Source organism: Apodemus sylvaticus, chromosome 15 (genome assembly GCF_947179515.1).
Source record: "Apodemus sylvaticus chromosome 15, mApoSyl1.1, whole genome shotgun sequence".
NCBI classification, from domain to species: Eukaryota; Metazoa; Chordata; class Mammalia; order Rodentia; family Muridae; genus Apodemus; species Apodemus sylvaticus.
This window is the reverse complement of record NC_067486.1, coordinates 65,768,928-65,778,692: the sequence shown is the minus strand read 5'-3', so window position 1 is coordinate 65,778,692 and position 9,765 is coordinate 65,768,928. Positions and strand designations below refer to the sequence as shown.

The 9,765-nt window shown below is 45.9% G+C and overlaps 1 protein-coding gene across 4 annotated transcripts in view; it reads left to right on the top strand.

The window, feature by feature from the left end:
• Positions 1 to 9,608: 9,608 nt before the first annotated feature.
• Positions 9,609 to 9,765, top strand: part of Mylk (myosin light chain kinase) — a 255,320-nt gene continuing 255,163 nt past the window's right edge. For 2 of the 4 annotated variants that reach the window (XM_052159227.1, XM_052159225.1), the window contains exon 1: positions 9,611 to 9,697. The gene's annotated coding sequence lies outside the window, so the exon portion shown is untranslated. Of the gene's footprint in view, positions 9,698 to 9,765 lie in introns of all 4 variants that reach the window. The other 2 variants (XM_052159226.1, XM_052159228.1) reach the window with 2 other exon arrangements.

The window sequence follows — 9,765 nt, the reverse complement described above, 5'->3', positions numbered from 1 at the left end:
AAGAAGGAGACACCCAATGTAGTAGCAAAAAAGCTCCTGGGAGGTATCACACCCAGGTATGGCTTGCCTGCCCTGCTTGGGTCTGACAATGGACCACCGTTCATCTCTCAGGTAACTCAATCTCTAGCACAGGTTCTGGGGACCAATTGGAAATTACATTGTGCATACAGACCCCAGGGTTCAGGGCATTCTCAGGATTGGAGCCAGCAAACCAAATGTGGAGGTCCAGAGTCCTTTTTCTACGAAGCATGGGGTTGGGAATCTACTGGGTGGGGCCGGAGAGATGGCTCAGCGCTTAAGAGTCATCTGAAGCTCCTCTGAAGATCCTGAGTTCAAATCCCAGTTACCACATGTATGACTCACAACCATCCGTAATGAGATCTGACTCCCTCTTCTGGAGTGTCTGAAGAGAGCTACAGTGTACTTACATATAATAATAAATAAACCTTAAAAAAAGTTATTAGAGAGAGAGAGAGAGAGAGAGAGAGAGAGAGAGAGAGAGAGAGAGAGAGAGAGAGAATCTACTGGGTGGATAAGCTGGATGTCTCCGTCAAAGATGACCTCATTACTGTGACGGGTTTGGAGATACACAGTAACCCAGTCCTCCATAACAAAGGATACTCAGCCTCCTAGGAGAGAGACTTGTGGACCTTGTTCTGAGCCCCCTTCCTATCTGGGTACCGTGTGTGTGTGTGTGTGTGTGTGTGTGTGTGTGTGTGTGATGCAATAACCTTGTCATCAAATTCACGGCATAGGGCTGGTCGGAGCTGCTAGGATAGGGGCCTCAGCCCTAATCCTCCAAGATAAAAGTTACAAGGCCCTACTGATGGCTACAGATGCAGATATACAGGAGATGGAAAAAAGTCCATCACGGCCTGGCATGATTTCCTATCCTTCCTGGCAGAAGTAGTCTTCAGAATAGAAGAGGGCCAGACTTGCTCCAGCAGGGAGGATTCTGTGCCCCTTAGGTGAGGAATGTTGCTTCTATGTTGACCACTCAGGGGTGGTCAAAGAATCCGTGGCCTTAGTCAGAAAGAGACTACAAGACAGGAAACAGAAAGAGAACAGCTTCGGGGTTGGTATGATTGCTCTTCATCTGGTCTTCTTGGCTGACCACCCTTGTCTCCTCTTATCCTACTGATGTTAGCTTTGTAGTCCCTGCATAATCAATGCTTTAGTCAGATTTGTTAAGGAAAAGATTTCCACTGTTCAATTGATGATTCTCAAACAGTACCAGCCCATAGACACCACTCAAGGATTTGAGACGGCCCGTTACTGCGGAGAGCAATGAGAGGACAGAGCCTCGCTGACTCCATGACAGGCTTCAAACTGGCAGTGCAGGAGACCAGGCCTAGATCTCTGTTTCCCAGAACTGTGCAAGCCCAGACAAGTCAGTTACTGGAAAAACCCCAGGTCTCAGGCAGCCAATCAGAAACTGCCCTTCTATCAGAAACTGTCCAGCCATCTGGCCTGAGGCAAGTGTAATGAGTCAGCAACAGTTTCCAGGTTTCCCCAATAACAGTTTCCAGGCTTCCCCCAAAACAATTTCCAGCCCCTCACATCCCAGCAATGGTTCTAGAAAGTTCCCAGAGATAGAGCCAACCAATTAAGATAAAGGTTACCTACCCCTCCCTGGAATTCTCCTAATGTGCTTTAAATTAGACCTGGAAACTTACCTGGGCACCTCCATCTTGGTAAAGGGTAGATCCCCACATGCTGCAGAATAAAACACTCTTTATGTTTGCAAAATATTTGAGTCTGGGGTATTATTCTTTGACAAATCATAAATTCTTACAAAAGCCCACCCTCAGTGACACACGTCCTCTGTGATAGTTTATATGTGCTTGGCCCAGTGAGTGGCACTATTGAGAGGTGTGGCCTTGTTGGAGTAGGTGTGTCACTGTGTGTGTGGGCTTTAAGACCCTTGTTCTAACTGCCTGTAAGCCAGTCTTCTCCTGTCTACCTTCGGATGAAGATGTTGAACTCTCAGCTCCTCCTGCACCATGCCTGCCTGGATGCTACCATGTTCCTGCCTTGATGATAATGGACTGAACTCTGAACTTTAAGCCAGCCCCAATTAAATGTTGTCCTTATAAAAGTTGCCTTGGTCATGGTGTCTCTTCACAGCAGTAAAACTCAAACTAAGACATCTTCTAACAAGGCCATACCTCCTAATCCTTCTCAAACAGTACTGCTCTCTGATGACTAACACTCAAGCCTGTGGGAGTCATTCTTATTCAAATGACCACACTTTCTGAAAGCAAACCTTTGCAAGGTTTTGGAATGGTTAGCGGAGAAGAGGACCTGCAGGTTATTAGAACTATAATAAGGGGGAAGGGTGACCTAATGTAAACACTGAAGTTCATACTTATCCATTTAAACTGTTGTTGTTCTTTCAGACTATTTCAAACAGGGGCTTTAATTTTCCTGCATGATCTTAGACAGAAACCCAATGCATGGACATGATTTGAATGAGAAATGTCCTCTGTAGGCTTAGGCATTATAACTATTGGTTCCCCAGCTGATGAGCCTATGTGGGAACTTTAGGAGGGATAGCCTTGCTGGAGGAAGTGCGTCTTTGTGGGTAGGCTTTGAGAGGCTACAGCCTCATCCTGCTTCCTGTTTGCTGTCTCTTCTTTGTACTTGTGGTTAGGCTGTGATCTCTTAGCTTCCTGCTTCTCTACCATGAAGGACTCATCCCTCTGGAACTTGTAAACAATAAACTGTTTCTACTGTAGGTTTCTTCCAGTTTTATCACAGCCACAGAAGTGGAACAGGAAGTATTTTACTTGAATAGGCTTTGGGACTGTATCGTCTTATTCCATTTCTCAATTGCTAATATAGAAGATGGTACCAGAGAGTGAGATGGCTGTTGCTGTGGTGAACCTGACCATGTTGTTGTTGTTGTTGTGTGATGTATTCTGTAGCTACTGTGAACCGGGTTCCTGGAACAGAAGCTGAGGGATGGATGGGGGAAGCAGCGAAAAGAATGAGGGACAGGATGATAGTTTGCCGATCGAGGCCGAGACTTTAATGGAGGTCAGACCATTTAACAGTTTGGGCAAGCCCCTCCCCCCAGACTCTGGGCTGAGTTCCGGGGAAGTCATCTGATGGTTCTTGGCTCCACTGCTCAGGCAGCTGGGTGGGTCACCTGCTTAATTCAGGAATCTGTAGACCTGGAGGAACAATGAACTTCACCTTCACTCTGAGCACTCCACCCTAGGTGAATCCTGAATAGCACAGGAATCCCTGCTCAACAAAGTCTGGGAGAGGATGTTCACCTAGATCAATGTGGAGTTCCTACCAAGTGGCATGACACCCCAATATGGCTCTGTACAGTTGTTGTTGTTGTTGTTGTTGTTGTTGTTGTTTTGAGAAGCTTGGAAGATTTTGGAACTTTGGACTAAAAAAGCAGTTGAATGCTGTAAGGGGAGCTTAAAGGATAGTTCCAATAGAAACCTAGAAGACAGTGTGTGGTGGTTTGAATACACTTAGCCCAGGAAGTGGCACTATTAGGAGATATGGCCTTGTTGGAGTAGGTGTGGCTTTGCTGGAGAGAATGTGTCACTGTGGGGTAGGCTTTGAGGTGACTATGCTTAGGACCTACTCAGTGTGGAAGAGAGCCACCTCTTGGCTGCTTGCAGAAGACAGTCTCTCCTGGTTGCTTTCAGATCAAGATGCAGAAATCTCAGCTCCTTCAGTACCATGTCTGTGTGCATGCTGCCATGCTCCCTGTCATGATGACAATGAACTGAACCTCTGAACCTGTAAGCCAGCCCCAATTAAATGTTGTCCTTTATAAGACTTGCTTGGGCCATGGGGTCTCTTCAAGGTAATTAGACACAGTGTTAATGATAGTAAAGTGGACTGTAGAGACCCAGGTCAAGAGGTTTTAGAGAGAGGCAAGTACTTTAACAGCAACAGGACTAGAAGCCACTCCTGTAATGTTTTGGCAAAGAATCTGGCTGCCTTCTGCCCTTGTTCTGAGAACATTCCTGAGGCTAAATGACAAAGCAACAGACTAATTCCTTTGGTGGAGAAAACTTTAAGACAACATAACCTTGAGTCTGTGTCATGGTTGCTACCGATAATGTGTATGCAGGACTTAAATGAAAAAGAGCAAGTGGGGCAGAAAGGATTATAAAATACAGTTTGGAAAGAAAAAGAGCCCAAGGAAGCTTAGTGTTACAGCTGAGGCACGTGCTGGAAGAGAGGATGCAATTTTTTAAGGAGATAAATGTCATTGAGGAGAGAGGCCTGCTCTGCACTGGAACTAAATGAAGGGTGCTGGGCGGAGTCAAGACCCCACCCAACTAAGCGTCTAACTGATGAAAGAGAGCCTAGAGTGGATTTTTTTCCCTCCTAGAAAGCAGCTGAAGGAAAACCCCACTGCTAATGTGATTCAAGGGGCCAGGAAGTATCACAAACTGACAGCCAGACCTCAGAGTGCCATCCATGTGGTGCTGGATTTAGAGGCATTAAAGGGTTGCAGACTCTTCCTTGCAGTTCCAGAGAGCACTGAAGTCAAGCAGCACTTGGCAGGGAAGCCCTTGGATGAAGAGCCTGAGAATCTAGTGTGTAAAACTTAGATAGTGAAGCCTGAGTTGGTCACAGTGAAGACTTCAAGATGTTGATGATGCCAGCCCCACGAGATATCCGCAAAGCATCATTCCAGACAGCGACTGGAATCAGATAAAGAGAGAAGTGTATGCAGTAGGCAGCAAAGTGGAACTTCTCAGCTGAGTTTTTGGTCTTGTATTGATCTAGTACTTCCTCATGATTCCCTGATTCCTCCTTTTTGGAGTGGTAATGAATATTCTATGTCATTGTATGTTAGAAGTACATATATTTTTATTTTATTTCATAGGGGATTACAATTAAGGAGCTTGTTCTGAGCCTCAGAAGAGACTTTGGAATTTTAAGCAATGTTGGAAGTGTGAAAGACGATGGAAGCGGTCTTAGTCTGTGTTCTGTTGCTGTGGAGAGACACCATGACCATGAACTCATATAAAATGAAGCATTTAATCAGGGCTGGCTTATAGTTCCAGAGGTGCAGTCCATTACCATGGCAGGAAGCATGGTTGCACACAGGCAGGCATGGTGCTGGAGAAACAGCTGAGAGTTCTACATTCAGAGCTCCAGGCAGCAGGAAAAGAGAGCCATGGGGCCTGGCTTGGGGCTTTTGAAACCTCAGAGTCCACTCCTAGTGACAGACTTCCTCCAACAAGGCCACACCTAGTCCAATAAAGCCACATCTCCTAATCTTTCCCAAGGAGTGCCACTCCCTGATGACTAAGTATTCAAATATATGAGCCTATGGGGGCCACTCTTATTCCAACCTCAGGGACTGCCTTAGTTAGGGTTTTACTGCTGTGAACAGACAACATGGCCAAGGTAAGTCTTATAAAGGACAGCATTAAATTGGGGCTGGGCTTTCGGTTCAGAGGATCAGTCAGTTATCATCAAGGTGAGAGCAGGGCAGCATCTAGGCAGGCATGATGCAGGAGGAGCTGAGAGTTCTACATTTTCATCTGAAGGCTGCTAGTGGAAGGTTGACTTCCAGGCAGCTAGGGTAAGGGTCTTAAGTCCACACCTACAGTGACACACTTACTCCAACAAGGCCACACCTCCAAATAGTAGCACTCCCTGGACCAATCATATTCAAACCATGACAGGGACCTTGGAAACCAAACTAAATGCATTTTGCAATATAATATGGCCATGAGCTATGGTAGCCAAGGAGAGAGACGGTTGTGATGATTTGAATAAGATGTCTCCCATAAGTCTTGGGCATCTCAACACTTGGATCTCAGTTTGTGGTTCTGTTGGGGCAGGTTTAGGAGATTCAGCCTTGCTGGAGGAAGTATGTTGCTGGGGGTAGGCTTCAAGAGTGTATAGCTTTGTCCTACTTCTAGCTCTCTCTGCTCTGAGCTTGAGGTTGAGCTGTAATCTCTCAGCTTCCTGCTTCTGCCACCATGCCTGCAACTCAGTGCCCTATCTCCCCATCATGAAGGGCCCTATCCCTCTAGAATGGTAAGAATTCCAATGCCAGCTCTCACTTTGCCACCCCTGATACTTCTTTAGACTCTTATAATTGTAAAGTCTTGAAGACATCGAACCATATCAAAAGAGCTTCACACTCATGCAAGAGACTTCTTCCTTATGGCTCCAAATGGGACAATTTGAGCTTTAGTACTATGGTAGACTGAAACTCGTTAAATATATTTATACTTATGAGTATATACTGATATTAAAAAGGTAACTGAGCCATACCTCAGTGGTGGGCGGCAAACATCTGTAATTCCAGCATTTGGGAATCTGAGGCAGGAGGATCATGTGCCAGGTCTGAGACCATCCTAGTCTGTGTATTGAGACATTGCCTTGAAAATTAAAAAAAAATTTAAAAAAACAAAGTAAAAAAAACAAACAAACAAATTAAGCCATTCAGGCATCATATATTCTTAAAAAATAGGGAACAGACACCCGTGTCCCCACCCAAAAAAAGATAATAGCCAATTTGTTGTATCTACCAGTAAATTAAAAGGAAAAAAAAATATTTATCGAGCTCTTTTTGTATGAGTTTACCTCAGTGTAGGTAATCAAGTAGATAAGAAGTGTTTCCTCATAAAAGTATTTGGCTAATGAATACAAAGAAAATTATACTTGTAACCCCCCCCAAAATTAATGAGTGTAGGAATTGTGTGTTCACTGCTAAACCAAAAGAAGTAACAAAAGCCAGGGCAAGGAAGATGGCTCAGCTGGCAAAGCATTTGCTGTGGAAACACAAAGATCCAGGTTTAGATCCCAAGTGCTGTACTGGCTGGTTTTGTGTGTCAGCCTGGCATAAGCTAGAGTCATCAGAGAAAGGAGCCTCAGTTAAGGAAATGCCTCCATGAGATCCTTACAACTTATTAACTGTAAGGCATTTTCTCAATTAGTGATCAATGCGGGAGGGGACAGAACATTGTAGGTGGTGCCATCCCTGGGCTGGTAGTCCTGGGTTCTATAAGAAGACAGGCTGAGCAGATCAGAGGAAGCAAGCCAGTAAGCAGCACCCCTCCATGGCCTCTGCATCAGCTCCTGCCTCCAGATTCCAGGCCTGCTTGAGTTCCTGTCCTGACTTCCTCCAATGATGGATTATGATATGAAAGTGTAAGCCAAATAAACCCTTTTCCTCCTCAACTTACTTTTTGGTTATGGTGTTTCATGGTAGTAATAAAAACCCTAAGACAAGCACCTAGGTCCAAAGATAGGCTTGGCAGTACTCACCTGTAAACCCTTTACTGGGACACAAAGACAGGAGGGCTCCCAGGGCTTGCTGCCTAGGCAATAGAGCTGAATCCAAAAGCTTTGGGTTCAGTAAGATAACCTGTCCCCCAAAATATGGTGGATGGCCAGGTGGTGGTGGTGCAAGCCTCCAGCACTAAGGAGGCAGAGGCAGGCCAGGCTGATGTCTGAGTTTGAGGCCAGCCTGGTCCTCAGAGTGAGTTCCAGGACATCCAGGGCTACACAGAGAACCCTAAATTGAAAAAGAAAAATGAAAAGAACAAATAAAAATTGATAGAAAGTGTTAGGGAAATTTACCCAATGTCAGCCTTTGGGTTCTACGTATGCATGCACATGTACCTGCACACACAGGTGTACATGCACAGCACACTATACTACTACCCCCTAACACAACCACACAAGCAAAACGCAAATGTCCTGTGTCTTTTGGTGAAAAGACACATCACCACCTACAATCTTATGAAAAGGTATCAAACCTCAGTCTGATGAAGTCTGGGTCAGCTGCCGGTTTGCAATTAGCACCATGCCTAGATCACGTTGAATACGCAGTTCCTACTCTGGGAAACTCGAGGCCTCAAGTTCTTCAACAGATCAATTGTAGGGAAAGGCTAAAGACACATCAAGTTAAAGAAATGAGCACGATGCAGCCTTGGAAGATATAACTGATTAAGAAACTTAACAAGGGCTGGAGAGATGGCTCAGAGGTTAAGCTGCTCTTGCAGAGCACTGGAGTAGTGTCCCCAGTGTCCACATCAGGCTGCTCCAGATGTGGAGACTCCAGATCCACAGGACATGTTTTGCCATGTAGTTCAGGGCCTTCCTCAGTCACTCGGGTGCCAGAGTTACGAAGATGTGTGGCATCAAAGCTGCGCAGAGCTGTCTTTCTTGATCTGGGTAGTGGTTGCAGGATGGTCCCTTCATAACCCTGTCCAGTTCGTCTTCGGTATTCTCTACAAGCAACACAACCAAGCCAAAGTAAAACTAAGCAACCCCAGAGGAAACTGGAAAATATTTCCTATTAAGTTTAAGCAAAATGTAAGGCAAGCCCCAAACAACTTTTAAGAGGACTTTGAAGGCATCTCCCAAATTGTTGTGAAGATACATAGCAAAGGGAAGATGTCAGAGAAACCGTGGACCAAAGGTTCAGCACTGAGAGGTGGCTGGAAAACCATCCCACAGACACCGCCCCAGCCCTGAAACTTAGCCCACCTGACATCATTTTACAGATTAGAAAATCGAAGACTAGAGTCAACTGGACCTTATCGGCCTACAGGGCCAGTTCTATCAGAACTAGATCTAAAATTCAGTTCTCTCCCTCTGGGACTTTCTCAAAACAGAACCCAGCAAGAAGATGCTTCAAAGAACACCAAGGTTGGATTTTCTTTGGAGAAAGTAGATTCAGAAACCGCTCTAGGATGGGGTCTGGATACCCTGAGGGGTTGGCTGGGATATCCTGGGCTCAGCCTGCAGTTCTTTGTTTTCTCACTATTCTCTCTGCCTTCAACGGCCTCTGCTTCTTTCTGTCCTTCTGAAGGTCTAGGTAGTAAGGCTCTCAGTAAGTAGTTTCGGTTCAAACTTGCACATTTCAGATTTACCAGCAATTGCTTGTTCAGCACTGTTGGCATCACCTGTGAAATGTTAAATAACTTGTCCAAAAGTCTGTAGCTAGAAGCAAATAAAGTCAACTCCAGAATTCAAATTTTAAATGACTGTGCTATCCTGCCTACGTAATTTGTTTTTTGTCATTAATAGAAAGGAAATTGCATGTAATGTAATTTTGAAAGTTAAGTCTTTCAGAAAACTTTATAAAAATGTTTCAGTATACGTGCTCTCTCTCTCTCTCTCTCCCTCTCCCTCTCTCTTTCTCTCTCTCTCTCTTTCTCTCTCTCTCTCTCTCTCTCTGTGTGTGTGTGTGTGTGTGTGTGTGTGTGTGTGTGTGTGTGTGTGTGCTGATTGGTCTGGTGTTGTTAACAGCTGTATCAGAGAGAAAAAAAATTAATTTTCCAATGAGTGATGCTCTTTTGCCTGTAGTGAGAGTTCTAAGAGATGCAAAAATAAAACTCAAAAACCAGGAGCACCACTGCTGTGTGGCACAGACTGGGAAGGACCTGGGGCTGTCTGGGGTAGGGGACTGGTCCGGACCAGGTCAGACGCTGGAGTCCCAGCAGGAGTGGGCGTGGCGGCTGGGTGGCAGGCCCATTCCTGGAGCTCCATGCAAATGACATGCAAATAAGCGCGTGAAAGTTGCAGCGCCCGGAGCTTTCCCAGTTCAGAGAGCCGAGCTGCCGCCCGCCGGCTCGGTCCGCTCCCGCCTGCCCGCCACCTCCGCACTCGCAGCCCGTCCAGCTCCCGAAGCGCCTGTCCGACCGGCCGCGGGGCCCGACGCCTGTGGCTGCGCGTCGCCGTGCCGGTGAGTGAACCTGCCCGCGCTTTTATCCTGCCAGGGTCACCCGGTTCCCGGTGGGAATGGCTCCTAGG